A 17,024-nucleotide genomic window follows, 5' to 3' on the forward strand; every position below is an offset into this window, starting at 1 on the left:
AATCATCCATATACATAACAAAGCTTCTCTTGTGAGAGTTATTTTAATAATGGTGACAAAGAGATTTATTGTCTGAGCTCATTTGATAGAGTTCAAGCCATTCTGCTCCTTTCTTGCACTAATTTGTACATCAACTATGGGGCAGTGATATACAGGAAGAGAGTAAATGCTTCATCTGATCACTTTGAACCTGCCCCAAAGGTTCAAATCCAACATAGACATATACAGGGTAGGCCTACTTATTAAGTAATCAATAATGCTGTTTCCTTAGTTAAGTAAGTAAAATTTTTCTCTGTTTAGTCCATTGGATAACTTTTAATAATAATAATATACAGCTGAGGATAAGTTTGGTTAGCTTTTGTTTTTTTGTGTTTTTCTGTCCTTCCATAGAGGCCTAGCACACAAGGTAATTGCTTTATTAAGGCAAATCATCTATAAATTATCTTAGTTATTCTCAATCCAGGTACTTAATTCTCCTATATATAAATCTTACATGAAAATACCAGAGCAAGAAAGGGACACAAACATTTGAATTAAAAATGCCTATAATCTTTTTTCATTGCTAGCTACGATACCTTGGTCAAATTATTTCATCTGTGGAAATGGAGATAACATTGCCCATCTCATGGGACTGTTATGAAGAATCTCTCTCTGTCTCTGTCTCTGTCTCTGTCTCTCTCTCTCTCTCTCACACACACACACACACACACACACACACACACACACAATTGCTCAGGCTAGTGACTGATACAAAGTAGGCAAGCAATAGATATTAATTTCTTTCCTTCTTTAAGGACCTTCTAAAACTTGATTACTTAATAATTTCAGGAGAGGGGCGCCTGGATGGCTCAGTGGGTTAGGTGTCAGCTCTTGGTTTCAACTCAGGTCATGATCTCAGGGTCCTGGGATGGAGCCTGCGTCCAGCTCCTGGCTCAGTGGGGAGTCTGCTTATCTCCCTCTTTCTGCCCCTACCCCCACCCGCACACACTCTCTCTTTCTAAAATAAAATAAATAAATCTTAAAAAAAAAAATTGCAGAAGCAGCAGCTCTCTAGCCTGTCATCACCTGATAGTGTAAATCTTGAAGAATGTGACTGCATTGATATTATCATCGCAGGTATTTTTTCCTTGCTCAACATTTTCTTAATTTATCCATATAAGCAAATCTATTGGGACCAAGTTTTTGTTTTCTTCTGAATTTCTCTGAAATAGTTCTTGTTTTCTTCTGAAATGTTGAGGATTTTCTGATAATATTTGATAACTATTTGCAGGATCATAAAGTAATATTTCACATAGAAAATGCTGAGGGTAATAAAAAGAAGAAATATTCTCTCTTTTTATGACAGAATAACTCTACATATATAGAGAAATATATTGGGGCTCCTGTAGGCATATTGGATTACTGAGCAGTAGCTAATTTATTGTCAATATGTGGCCTTACAATCTATTTCAGCTGTATCTCAAAACTCTGTATCACCTGAATTATCTTCATTTCTACCTCTTTCCTTTCTACAATGTATTGCTTTTCAAATTTTTAAAAAGAGATTTTATTTTGCCTTATTTACAGTCACATAGTATTTGCAGAGCCTTAACATTAATTTAAAGTGCTAAAGCAGATAAGGCTTTGGGGGCAGGGTTGGTGTGTAAAGGTGAAAAATTCATCAACAACCTTGCACATATTTCCATATGCATGACTCTGCTAGCCACAGAGTACCCTGTAAGTAACCAGATTTGAGCCAGCATGAGAAGATAGAATAAATTTAAGTAGATGTCAGGGAAATCTAATTCTTTTGAAAAAATATTTCCATCAAGAACATAAAACACAGGTAGAAGTTTATGGACTAACCAACAGATGTTTCCAGACAAAAAGCAATCCTTTAGGCAATTAGACTTTTATTCCCTTTAGGTAATGCAGTTCAATGTCCATATTTGCAACAATGCGCTGAATATTCCCTTCCTTATCCCTGATTCTAATGATACCTTCTCTTTAGTTCCATTACCTGTACATACGGCAAATTTACTTTTGTACATAAAATTCCATGAAAAGAGGGTGCCTGGGTGGCGCAGTAGATTAAGCACCCAACTCTTGGTTTCAGTTGGGTCATGATGTCAGGGCTGTGAGATCAAGCCCCATGTTGGGCTCCACACTCAGGGGGGAGCCTTCTTGCTTGAGCATTCTCTCTCTCTCTCCCCTAATCACGTGCTGTCTCTCTCTCTCTCTCAAATAAATAAATAAATAAATCTTTTTAAAAAATCCACAAAAAGATGGATAAAGCACAATTTAAAATCACTGCCATTTGTCTCATCTTTCTTTTATAAGTAAAATAATTTAATACTGATTATGCTGAACTGGTCAGATTTTTTATACTATGTGGTTGATGGATATTTGAAGCTATATAAACATTGTTATTAACAATTGTGATCAAGTAACAAATGTAGCATTCTAATGTTCTCTTTCTCGAATTCCTTAGGATGGACTGGTATTTAAAACATTTTGTTCATTTACATCTTCTTGAAAATCCTTAAGAAAACTTATATACTCCCATGATTCATGTAAAGAAATTATTATAGTGGATTATCAAAGTGATTTTTCTAATTCTTGCTCTCAGTCTTAAAATGGTAATTGCAAATTAACAAGAGCTACTTGAGCAAGTGTTCATGTCATGCTGGGTGATTTTTTGTACTTTCTTCTTTTTTTTTTTAAGATTTTATTTATTTTGACAGATAGAGAGAGAGTCCAAGCAGGGGGAGTGGCAGGCTGAGGGAGAGGGAGAAGCAGGCTCCCTGCTCAGCAGGGAGCCCGGTGCGGGGCTCAACCCCAGGACCCTGGGATCATGACCTGAGTTGAAGGCAGACATTTAACCATCTGAGCCATCCAGGCACCCCTCTTGTACTCTTTCTAATGCTAGCATGATCTTGCAAAGAAAATATGAATTACAGCCTATTTAACAAGTGGAGAAACTGAGGCTTGGAAAAAGGAAATAACTTGATGAAGGTGACACAATTAGGAAATGGCAAAGCAGGAATATTGAGACCAGTTCTCTGGGTATACATTCCATTTACCCCATGGCATAACTTTTGCAAAATGTATCTCAATTAAAAAGTAAAGTCATTTGATATCCCAGCAACATCCTTTTTCCCCCATTTACTTCAAAATGTCATCTGGCATAATTTTCAGTTTAAATAAATTTACATTTTACACATTTTCAAAATTTTACAAAAATCTCATTAGGAAATCAAAAACATTTTGCTATGTTGCAAACATGACTAAAATTTCTGACTTAAAGAAATTAATATTTTTAAGAACTCAGTCACTTTCAATTCAGAAACTATCATTTGGAGTGTGTATATTTTCTGATTTATTAATAAAACAATTGATCCTCCCTTCAATACAGCTCTCCCTATCTCAGATAACAATATCTTTAACTTTAGATAACCAACATAAGTAATAATTTTTTATTCATGCTATGCTTTGCACATAGAATATATTCATAAATAAGTAATATATTAATAAGTAATTATGTGAAATTAAAGAAATTATATACATTATTTTAATTTTTTCAGATTGTAACTGATATAATACACTTTCTTCTCTGATTTTTTACTTATTTTGTTTTGTTTAGATATTTCTACTCAAATTATGCTCTATGTTTCTCCTTCTAGAGTCTTTTATGGGGAAAATATTATCATTTTTTATGGTTTGTGAAGTGCCTAAATTGAGCTTTAGAAAGTTCAGCCTGGTCCCTGACCTTTGAGAGTTTACAATAGAAGGCAACATGATTCACTTTTTATTCACTGTACACGTATCACTGAAATATGTAATCAGGAGATCATTTATCTTGGCACCTCAAGTATCTGAAACAGAGCTGAAAACTAAAAGTTAAAAGAAGAGAAGGAAAGAAAGAAAGGAAGGAAGGAAGGAAGGAAGGAAGGAAGGAAGGAAGAAAAATGCAGGAAGAAAGAAAGAAAAGGGAAGGGGAGGGGAGGGGAGGAGAGGGAAGGGGAGGGAAAGGGAAAAAGGGGAAGGGAAAGGAAGGGAAGGAAAGGAAAAGAACAAAAGGAAACAAAACAAAAAGTCCTTAGACTGTATCATCTCTTAGGAGGCTAAAATTGGTGCTACAACCCTATGGCTATGCTCCTGGTCACCTCAGACCTTAGAGTCAATTCAATTTTACAGTAGACATAATTCTAATTAGCTTGTCTCATCCCCTTCACTGTTCCATTTCCCTCTCTCCTCCCCCACATATTCATTTGGGATCTTTTAGTTTTACCTCCCTGGATATGGTGGCATCTGCAGTGCTTCTGTGTAAGCTCAGGTCTTCATTCTGTTTCTCCTGACCATCATAACCACCTCCTCAGTAGCTCCAGGCTCAAGTCTCCTCTCAGGTATCCTTCACCACAGTGGTCCTGCTGTAAAGCTAATGAAATCATATCCAAACCTTCTGGCTTAAATCTTGGAAGGATTCCTAATTACTACAGAATTGAGCGAGAGCTCCTTAGCATGGCATACAAGGCTCTTCATTCTCTGGCCCCTGCTACCTAGAAGCCAAGGGAAGGAGAGCAACTAAGGGCTGAAAGCACCTGTTAGACATGTTCACAAGGTATTGCCCAGAAAGGGGATGGCCTCTGGCTTGCACAGAGGTCGAATGTGGCGAGTGACCTTCAGAGACCCCTCAACGTCTAGTCTTCACAGACCTTTGAGAAGGTGAAGAGTCAAGAAGATTAGGAAAAGCTACTCTTCCTTGACCTAGCATAATTCTTCAATGGGTTGAATTGAATTGATTAAATGTTTTTATTAGCTTCAGAGCATAAACTTTTTTCTATTGAGAGCATATTCATGAGATTTTTTCAGTCTCCAAAATCCAATAACTTCCATTGCTTTAGTAGAAAAAATATTGCACATGAGTATTTTGAAAATTATATTCTAATACCCGAAACTGATATGCTGTCAAGTTTTGTTAAGCTTTTATTGCAAATTTACTAGAAGGATTTTAAAGTATTTTATTACACAAGTTTTAATATAGATAATTTTCAAAATGACAGCAAAGAACATTTAAGGGCTCAGAAACAATTTGAGTCAAAGTTTAAGCAAATAAAGTCATTTGGTAATATCATGGTAATAATCTTGGTAATCATCAAATTTTTCTATTTTTCTACAAAAGAAAAATGTGGCATCATTCTATTTTTATTGCTTATTTTTATTAAATATATATACACAAAGAAGATAGGAATCTGAAAGTGTATTCTCCATTATTCAAGGGTATGATCCTTATTCGATTTTTGGCTTATTTTGTCATGTTTCTAATGTAGATAACCTAGGTTAACTGTATATTTTTCATGGACTGCAATATAGGTAAAAAATAAGATATATGGCAGCCCCATCTTCTTCCAAGTAACATATAAGGCAGCCTGAGGGTACTCAATGGCCTGAGGGTAAATTTATATTTTAGGGATTGACAAAGGAATTATCAATGACTTAAATTTTGTGAAAATTCTGCTTAAGGGTCAAATAAACGTCAGATTCTCTTTTTGAGGTGGGCAGCAGGCTGAGGGACTCGATAACTTTCCATCAGAGTTTTCTCTCTGATTTTTCTGGTCCTTCATTTTGGCCCAAGATGGACTCTGCACCACCCTTACAGTATAACTATAAAATACAATACAAGACAATCACCACATTAGTCACAGAAAGACATTATATAAGATATATATAAAAAGACATACATGTTAAGGAAGACACTTGTGATGAGCACTGGGTGTTATATGTAAGTGACAAATCACTAAATTCTGTTCCTGGAATTCATATTACACTATATGTTAACTAACTGGAATTTAAATAAAAACTTGAAACAAGTAAACAAACAAAAAGACATATATAAAATCACAGGAAACATGTCCCTAGCAGATAGTAGAAGCATCTAGCCTTCCCCGTCAGGATACTTCAACCACAAGGGTCAGAATAACAGACTAAAAGTGGTTTAATAGTAGAGGTTTACTGTCATATAAAGGAAATCTGGTAGTAGAACATTTCAGGGAAAGTTGAGCAATTTCAAAGAAGCCACCAGGGACCCAGTCTTGCTCTCTCTTTTTTCTCCCCTGACCCTGGAATATCTACAATGTTTCTCTTCACAGTTGCACAATTGACCTTATGCTTCTAACTACAACCATCATATTTACACATGACAATATCCAAAGGGGAAGAAAGAATGGTTCTCTCTCTTCTCTCTCTCCCCTCCCCATCCCCACCTCTCTCAAGTCAATAGGCTACATGGCCTAAAATTAAGGCCAAATATTATGTGCTGTCTTAACATCTGGAGAAAGTAGGAGGGCCTCCTATAGCCTAAAAGTTCCCTATCCATACTGTTCCCATGGATAAGGTCTTATAGCCAAACAATCCTCCTTATCAAGGTGACCAGTGCAATTCCTGATTATCCTTAAGTAACAAGTTTCGGTTCCCTGACAGCCCACCAAACTATTCAAACAACCCAATCACATCTTTCCACAGGATCCAGGGAGCACCCACAGTCTTAAAACTATAAAGCTTGTCATCCATGGCCCTTGGCTGTCCACTCTGTTTCCCCAAGTGCAATCCCCACGTGGCCCTGCATGGCATGGTGTCCTCCTCCCCTGGGCTCTGAGTATATGTAACTAATAAACTGCTGTCAATCTCATCTGTCCAGTGTCAAGTGTCATGTGTTCAGCCATCCCCGTAACCCCAGGATGGGAGTCCCACACTCCCTCACCAAATAAATGAATTGGAGGTAACTGAAATAACCAGGGAAGGAAATCTTACCCTGAATTTCCTCAGAGTAGTTCCCTTAGGTTCCCTTATGTCTCATCCACTAGAAAGAAATCACACAGCCACCCCTGACCAAGTCACTGATAAAAATGACTAATAATCATGACTGGCCTAGACTAGTCAGGCACCATCCTCTGCAGGCTGCTCAGGGCTGCCCAATGTCAGGACAAAGCTGGGGCTCTATTAGCTGAGAAGAGGCAATGGCTGTTGGGGAGGAAATCCTTGTATCATCACAACCATTTTGTCAAAACCCTCTCACCTGCCTTCAGCACTTGCTAGCATTGTCTCTGCAAAGAAGAACAGCACTAACAGCTCTGCTTCTAAATATGGAACGTCTGGTGCTTTTTATTCTGCCTGTCACTCTAGCAGGTGCAGTAATAGGTCAAAGGCTAATAATGGCTGTGAGGGGATACAAAGGAGGATAGGCAATAACAATAGCTTCGCTTGTATTCAACCCTTCCAATCTCTGTGCAAAAGACATTATTATCCACATCCCACTGATGGAGAGTCAAAGCTCTGCACTAATATTACGTTCACGGACATCACATACTAAGTGGTGGATTTTCTGCACAGTTCTGCCTGGCTGAAACATGACCCCCAAAGTCACAGGACGCTCCTGAGGCTGAAAGAATAAGCTGCTGACACCAGAGAATTTGCTGTATGGGTATGAGATCTGAGTAAATGAGGCCCTGGGGGTTTCTTCAGGATGAAGGAAATAAGAACCCACAGGAAAAAAGTAAGTTTTCTTCCATAGATGCATCAGATTTCCAGTCAGCTCTCAGTCATCAGGGAGCTGATTAAAAGCCTGAGGATTCAAGTTACCTCTGCTTCCTTTCCTACCTGGGTCCTACATTTTGGTCATTCTCCTAAGTAGGAGGGAAGCAAATAAAAAGATGCTACTCATCAGTCACCTCTGCAGTTAATTAATAGATTTGATAAACTTCCCTGGGGGAGAAGGCTTAGTGTAAGGGCTCTGAGGATGTCTATGGATCCTAAATCATAACTTTTTGAGGACAGATGTGATGTGTTTATTCTAATTCAACAATCTTCTAGATCTTTGGTTCTAGTATTTCTAATCACTCCTGTTCAGAGCTCTTATCTGAATCTATTTCATAATAGAATTAGCAAGGTAAATGAGAAAGTAAAGGAAAAGTAAGCACATTTGCATAATCAAACTAAAACTAACTGATACATTACAGAGAGAGGGGGATGGAGAGGGAAAGAGATAGAAAGAAATCGAGCTTTGTAGGCTGAATAATGGCCCCCAAAGATACCCAACTCCTAATCCCCAGAACATGTGAATGTTACTTTATACAGCTCAACAGGCTTTGCAGATATGATTAAAAAGATCTTTTTTAAAAAAAGATTTTATTTATTTATTTGACAGAGAGAGACACAAGAGGGAACACAAGCAGTGGGAGTGGGAGAGGGAGAAGCAGGCTTCCCACGGAGCAGGGAGTCCAATGTGGGTCTCGATCCCAGGACCCTGAGATCATGACCTGAGCCGAAGGCAGACGCTTAATGACTAAGCCACCCAGGTGCCCCAAAAAGAAGATCTTGAGATGGGGAGATAATCCTGGATTATCTAGGTGAACCAGATGTAATCACAGTGTCCCTCTAAGAGGGAGACAAGGGAAACTTGACCACAGACAAAGGAAAGACGAGGTGATGAGGGAAGCAGAGACTGGAGTAATATGCTTTGAAGATGAAGAGGACACAAAGCAAGGAATACAGGCAGCCATTAGAAGCTGAAAAGAAATGAATTCTCCTCCCGGAGCCTCCATCAAGCCCTGCCCACACCTTGACTTCAGTTCAGTGTTCAGACTTGAGGCCTCCAGAACTGTAAGAGAATGAATTTGCGTTCTTTCAAGCCACCAAATTTGTGGTAATTTGTTAGAGCAGCCATTGAAACTAATAAACTGTGTTTCACTGTGTATTCATTTTTAAATAATAATTTCAAAAAAAAATAGAAAAAGAAGTAGGCTTGAGACAAATGAACTGATTTTGAATATCAGGTCCTCCAGTTATTACCTGTGTGATCTTGGAGAGTTCACCAGTTTAAGAGGCAAATTATTAAACCTCTCTGGAGTTCTTTACATATCCTCAAAAGGGGTTATAATGACTACTGTATTAGAGTTCTTCAAAGAAACAGAACCAAGAGGATGTAAATATACAGCAAGAGAAAAAGGTTTACTTTAAGGATTTGGTTCACACAATTGGAAAGGCTTGACAAAGTCCAAAATCAGCAGGGTAGGCTAGCAGACTGGAGACTCGGAGAAGAGTTGCAGTTCAAGTCCAAAGACAGTCTGTTAGCAGAAATGCCCCTTCCCTTGGAGAGGTCATTCTTTTTCTATTAAAGTCTTCAACCGATTGGATGAGGCCCACCCGCATTATCTGCTTTACTCAACGTCTACTGATTTAAATGTTAATCTAATCTTAAAAAATACCTCTATCGAAACATCTAGAATAATATTTAACCAAACATCTGGGTACTGTGGCCTAGCCAAGTTGACATAAAATTGACCATCACAACTGTGTTATGAAATTATTATGAAAGTAAATGAGAGAATATATGTAAAATATAAAGCAAGATAAAAACATATGATATGATTAATATTACTGCTTATGAAGGGGTAACATGATATACTACAAGGGGCATGAGTTTTGGAATCAGACAACTCTGAATTCAAACGTTAACTTGATCATTCTCTGCACTTATGATTTTGTTGACCTTAAACTCTCTGACCATCAGCTTCTCCATTTATAAAATATGAATAATACAACCTAGCCATTAGGGTATGTGAAAGTTAAATAAAATATTAATTCAAATTACATAATGAAAAAATGTATTGCGCTAGGTGGACATATATGTGAAATTTCCTACCATCTGTCTTTTTCTTCCATCCTCCTCCCTCCTGCCCTGGCAGGCTTCACTGTACCTGGCACATCTGTGGTTTCCATTGTTGCCGCTGCCCATCTGATAGGACCGGAGGAGAGTTTGAGCAGAGAGGTGGGCAAGGTCTAACTGTTTACCACTGAGGGTTTTCACTTAAAACACAACCTTCTGGAAAAATTCTACTTCAATAAACACTCATTTCATGAAGTGATTCCCATATCCTGGCCAATGACCCCCGCTAGCAAGGATGTGCTGATCTGGTTTCAACAAATTCTATTAAGAAAAAAAATATTGTAGACAGATGGATTCCCAAGACTGTGTATGCTGAAGTCAGCCAATCTGGCAATTACACTGTAATTTTCAATCCATATTTGTACTTTCTACTGTAACTGTGTCCAGCAAGAATCTCAGTGGAGTTTAAGAGCAGGCGAAGTGGAAAGAACACTGGCTCTGGGGTCATTCTGAGCCTGATTTGGATCCATGCTTAGCCACTTTTGAACTCTGTGACCCTGAGCAAGGTTCCAGGGCTTGATTTCTTCCTTTTTAACTGGAGATAGAAATCGTGCTACTGTTCCAAATGGCCACAAGCATTAGAAATAATCACTGTAACGTATGTAGCACATTTAAAAAAAAAAAAAGTTTTGACAATATACTGTTGTTATTGTAGGGGGTTTTCTAGAGTCTGGAAAGGACTCTAAGAGATGGGTTTGAGTGTAAAGGAATATCAGAAAGTCTCAGTGAGCTACAGAGTGTAGGATAAAATGTTGAGCTCAGCAGACAGCAAGAATGAAAATGAAAAGCAGTATCTCTCCTGCTGAGAGATATTCATCTCACTTAAAACCAAAATTAGTAAAGCATTTGTGAGACTTTCTCAAGTTTGTTATGATACAAAGCCCCTGATATCTAAAGAACGGAAAGAAAATATCAGTAGTTTCTGGCTTTTCCAAGATGACTAGAAAAGGACTTCCCTCTGTCTCCATGGAATCTATGTGATGGGGGGGAAACAGACCTGGACTGGGAACACTTTAAATGGAACACTTTCCATTTAAGCTCTGCCAGCGAGTTCCTGTGGGGTAGGACAATTTCCCAAGACAGAGAGTATATAAAAGACAAGTTGAATCACTTTTCCAAGGACAGGTATCAGAAATAGTTTGACTATAAATAACCCAAAGTAATATTGGCTTAAGCAAGATAGAAGAGGTAGTCAGTCCACAGCTTTTTTGGTGAGTCCACAATCCTCATCCTTTCCATTTTTGTGCTTTATATATTTCATTCTCAAGATTGCTCATGGTCCAGAGGGTGTCCTGGAGAGCCCACCATCATGTTCACATTCCAAAAAGCAGGAAGGCGGAAAGGACAGAAGTATGAAAAGAGTTCATCTCCTCTCCTGTTGAGTCAGCAGCCTCCCAGAACCTTATCACATGGCCAAATCAAACCTCAAAGAGACAGAAAATATGGTATTTTAGATTGGCATATTGATTCTCCAGATAATATTAGAGTATGATTACTAAGGAAAAGGAGATGAAGAAATATTAGATGTCAGTCCAAGAAAGAGATGGGAAATAGGCTGACAGCATTTTTCACTGCATGTTTTAGTGGTGTTGGTTTTAAAATGTGCCCAGAAATTATTTGATACTTCTCTCTCCAAAAGGCTAATTCCCCTACGTTTCTCTGAATCTAACTAGTATGCACTAATTCTCTCTCCTTAGAATGAATTCCTCTTCTGGAGATTTCTTGGCCTCTTCTGTTAATACGTCTCTGGCATCCTGTCCCAAATCAACTAGTTTCTTAACTCAAGCATAAGCCTGTGATATAGCAAAGAAAATAAAAGGGAAAAAAAGACTTTGAAAGAAAGAAAACTGGGAATCAAATTAAGGTAGATAGTATGTAATATATTTACTTTGGGGTGGAGGAGAGAGCTGGTAAGGGACAAGGGTTTTGAAAGCCACCCCCAATGCTCTTGAGAGTCACCTACTTCACTGCTGTGGGTGAGGTAATTAATAGGAGCTTCCCAGAAATTATAGAATATTATAATGGCTTCCCAATGAACTCTAAAGAACTATATACTCTGGTCACCTAGGCTAAGAACATTGGTGGCTATTTTTATAAATTATGATTCCCCATTTCTTCCAAAGATATAAAGCCTCTAATTCTTTGGCTTAATTTCTCAAAACTGGAATACACAGAGTAACTTTTATTTTTCTGACTTAACCTTGACTGACAGGAAAAAAAGTGACCATTCCCACGTTTATGCCCACACTATAGCATATAAAGATACAGATCATAGTATTTGTAACACTGTGTTGTATTTATTTATTAATGTGTCTATACCCTTCCCCCCAACCTCTATGCAGCACACTTAAGAGGGATGGTGCTCTTTTAATTTTTGCATGCCCAGCATCGAGCATGATCCTTAGAATAACAGGAGTAAAAATAGACTGCTTATTTTTAATGTTGTGAACCATAATTGTCATGGTCTGAACCATAATTGTTAATCAGGTCAAGGATTTTTTCTTCAGGATACTGGGGAAATAGAAGACAGGACATTGCCCATTTCCCACAAGTGACACAAGAGTTCATTTTAAAAACTTCCTCATGCCTTGTAGCTCCTCTTTCCGAGGTTTGTACCTGCCCTCTAAGCAACAGCAAAAGGGAAAAGTATACCTAAATCCCCTGCAGTGTCTGGGGAATCTATCTCCTTCTCAAATGAACAAACATACACACATTGATCACACAAACTTTTGTTATCCATATTTAGCAATCACATTTCATCAATCACTCAGGCTGTAGGCTCAGTTCACTACTTAACCTATCATCCCAAAATTCAATTTATTATCTTTCCACAGCACTTGTATAAAATTTGATTCATGTTTTACATCATTTTTTAAATGTTGAAAAATCAAACTCAGAGGATCACTTTAATGTATTCCCTTATTAATAAATAAGCATTTCATTCAGGCAGTCTTGCCCACAATAAAAATGTCAGCTGTTCCAACTTTCCCAGCGTTTGGTGGACAGCAATGCTTAGCTCCTGTTTGGCTGAACTGGATGGCATTGAATCCCCCAACTTCTGAGGAACTGGCCAGCCCTCATGGGGGTCACAATGTTTGAGCAGAGTAGGTCTCTTTGCAGGTGTGGCCATTCACATGTCCATATCTTCTACCTCACTGGAATCACTCAAAGATTGTTGGTTCAGTGAATCAGCCAATGAATGGATAAAAATCAAGCACACCCATACTTACACTTGATAGTCTCCCTTGTAGTGCCAAGAACAGAAAGAAATGAGTATTTATTGATCTCTATTGAGTGGTGGTAGTTTCATCTACCTTAGATGAACTAGATACTATCCTTGCATGAACTAGATACTATCCTTGTCATTTTACCAATGAGGAAAGTGAAGTACCGAGAGGTCATTTATATAGCTAATAAATCAAAGAATTAGGATTTGGATGTAAATCTATCTGGCTCCAAACCTCCAACTTTTTCCAAGACAACTGCTTCATACTGCTTCTCTAATTTTCATGATTTTTTTTAAGACTTTCTAATGAAGATGGGCGCCTGGGTGGTTCAGTCAGTTAAGCGTCCGTCTCTTGGTTTTGGCTCAGATCATGATCTCAGGGTCGTGTCCGGCTCTGTGCTGGGTGTGAAGGGTGCTTAGGATTCTTTCTCTCCCTCCCCCTCTGCCCCTCCCTCCCCCTCTCAGGCCCTCAGGCTATGTATCTCTTTGTCTTTTTTTTTTTTAAAGATTTTATTTATTTATTTAATTGACAGGGAGAGAGAGAGAGAGATACAGCGTGAGAGGGAACACAAGCAGGGGGAGTGGGAGAGGAAGAAGCAGGCTTCCGGCTGAGCAGGGAGCCCGATGCGGGGCTCGATCCCAGAACCCTGGGATCATGACCTGAGCTGAAGGCAGTCGCTTAACCAACTGAGCCACCCAGGCGCCCCTGTATCTCTTTGTCTTAAAAAAAGAAGAAAAAAAAAAGACTTTCTAATGAAGAATTACCTGTCATATGAAACATGTTACTTGCTGATTCTGGGTTGTAAAGTTATCAGATGTCCCTATTTGTCAGATAAAGCTCAAAATTTTCAGTGAGAGCCTGGCCCACCATAGACATCCTAAATATTTATCAAATATACAAAATAAATAAGAAAATAAATACTGTGTTGCTACATTTAAACTGGAAGTGAGTATCACAAAATGGAAAAAGAAAGCACATAGGATGTCCCATCCATCTTCTTCTTTTTTTTTTTTTAGATCATCTTAGTCATTGATGCAAACTGCACCTTCATATTATTATGGATCCTTGTCCAGAGTCTACCAAGTAATCAGAGTGACAGAGGGCCAGTGACTTCATGCAGTTATAGGCACCCTGCTGAGAGGTAAATAAGCTGCCCACGCAACAGTACCGGCTATGCTTTTTATAAAGTCTCCCTGAAGTTATCAAATAACAAAAGTGAACTTCACTGGAGTTCATTTGATCAATGCGCAACTATAAAGTCAAAACAGATACCTTAAACTTTGCTGCAACAAAAGTCTCTTATGAGTCAGCAACCAGTTAGTAGTTTAAGACAAGGGGCCAAAATTTTCTTGTTATTGTACCTGCTAAGACACCCTACTCTCTTTGTTCTTGAGCATAAATATAACTAATATTTAATGATAATGGTAATAGCATCTAAGATTTGTTGAGCACTAACCAAGTTGTATTTTCCCTACATTATTTCATTTAATCATTATCTTTCAATATTCTCTCATGTCCATTTTACAGATGGAGAGAAGTGAGATTCAGACTTTACCTAAGTTAGACACCTAATAAGTGTCCCAGAGAGATAAAACTAAAGCAGTCTTACTCTTATGAAACTAGCTTTTCATAGTTTCATCAGTAAGTTGAGCAATTTTCGAAACCCTGTGAACAATTTGTCCAGAGAATATTAGAATTATAAGAGCTAAGTCCCGCACTGGCCAAGTACTCTTGTGCAAGTAACTTGATGCAATGATAATAATATATTAAATATGATTTGTTTGTTTATTGCCTATCTCCTTCACTGGAGTATCAGTTCCATAAGGACAGAGATCTAGTCTTTCCTGTTCAGAGCTGAATTAAGTACCTACAATCATGTCAGCCACAGAGTAGGTGTTCAATAGCTGCTGAGTGAGAAAGTAAATGAATAGAACTATTTGAACTATATTAGAACTATTTTGAACTTTCATTTTAAATCATTAATGATATTCCTTGCAAATGTATGGCTTTATTAATGTCAGAGAATATTGAATATATCTCCAATACATCTTTATTTTTTTTTAAAGATTTATTTATTTGAGAGAGAGAGGGAATGGGGGTGGGGAAGAGCAGTGGGAGAGGAAGAGAGAATCCAAGCAGACTCCATGCTGATCACAGTGCCCAACCCAGGGCTTGATCCCACAAGCTGGGGATCATGACCTTAGCCGAAACCAAGAGTTGGGTACTCAACTGATTGTGCCACACAGGAACCCCTTAAATATATCTTTAAAATGAGAATTCACTTTTACTTAATGAAGGAAGCATTATGTAGAACCCCATTTATCATAAGGAAAATATTCTTATTCAATAGTTACCATAATTTTTCAGTTTAGTAAAATTTCAAAAAATGTTAAATTTTCAAAATATTTATATGACAGGCATATTACTGCTAACTTTGTATTTTATAAAGCACAGATATTATTTTTAAAACCAATCAATCAACCATCTCCTTAATCAACCTTTCATAAAAGAAATTATATTTTACAGCCAAAGAAGGGCTTAATCTCAGAATAAAAGACAATGCTTCCCAAAAAAGAATAATAAGTAAGCTTACATTAACACAACTATGTGACTTTATTCTTATTTTTCTCTATTTCCCAAGGATGGTTGTAATCTCTGACATGTATTGGCACTGATCCACCAATAACTAAAGCCTTTAAAAAATACTAATCATCTTCAATGAAAAATCAATTAGTGTATTTCTTAAAAGTGTAGTTGCGATTCAGGAAATTACCCTGACTCAGTGTGTCAGACATTTTCATTCAACACTGCCCAAAATTCTTGGAGGCAAATATTAGCTCCATCGTGTGGATTAGAAAAGTGGCACTGGAAGAAAAAAGCAATTATACAAATTCACACATGGATATCGATCATGAAAAAAGCAATTATACAAATTCACACATGGACATTGATCATGAAAAAAGCAGTTATACAAATTCACACATAGACATAGACTGATTATACAAATCACACATGGACATTGACCATGGAAAAAACAATTATACGAATTCACACATAGACATTGACTGCATCTACTCTTTCTACAATGTCATGTCTACCTCAAGATACACATATTTCTATTAGATATTTTCTAACTATCCTTATCTTCACTTTAATCTCTACTAAAAGGGCATTTATCTCTTCCTCTTTTCTGCCTTCATGCTACCTGGTATTTATTTTTATCATAACAATTCATATTGGCCTTACATTTTTTCATGTATTTCTCCCAGGACCAGGACATGATTTCCTTGAAGGGCACAGACAATCTTATTACAGTCATTTAGTATCTCCAAAAGCAAAAATAGTCATACCTGGAAATTATCTCAATAATTTTGGTTGAATGAATAAACAAATGCCTCATTTTGCAGGAAAAATGAACTTTAAAGCATAGATATCCAAAATAATATTTAAGTTTATATTTGCCCAAGACCTGCCCACATAGTTTTCCAACCGTAGCAAAATACACAACATCATTTTAGCAGATGCTTTATCATCTAAGAAATGTATATTTTCAGGATACAGCAAAGGAGATTTTAGCTTTAAAGAATTTGAGAAATTAAAGAGTCAAACACAATTAATTTACAGATGAAGAAATGGAGCCCAGCATGGTCATATGATACAACCACTCATGTAACTGAGTTGACGATCAGGGGCCACAACCTGTATCTCCAAACTCCCAATCTAGCCTTCTCTCCTCTATATCATGCCATTTAAGTAATATTCACATTGCTAGCTGATTATCCCCATCTATAAATAATTCAGCCCGGATATTTATAATTAATCAAATATACTTTGCCTGGATTAAAATCCTTCAGCATTATGTTCTTGAATTTTAGTTATACAGATCTATAGATAACTCTTCTAATAGTCTTCATGTTATCCAACTAGCAAACATCAAAAATCTACCCCTAAATAGACCTATTTGCTAGCATCTCACAATACAGACCTTAGGACAGAGGAAATGTTCATTTTCAAATTCAGTTGTCAAGCATTTGAATGCTTACTCTGTAGAAATGATTGGTTTTCATCTAGATGATGGCTACTAATATTTAACA

Source organism: Phoca vitulina, unplaced genomic scaffold (genome assembly GCF_004348235.1).
Source record: "Phoca vitulina isolate PV1807 unplaced genomic scaffold, GSC_HSeal_1.0 scaffold2, whole genome shotgun sequence".
Taxonomy (NCBI): domain Eukaryota; kingdom Metazoa; phylum Chordata; class Mammalia; order Carnivora; family Phocidae; genus Phoca; species Phoca vitulina.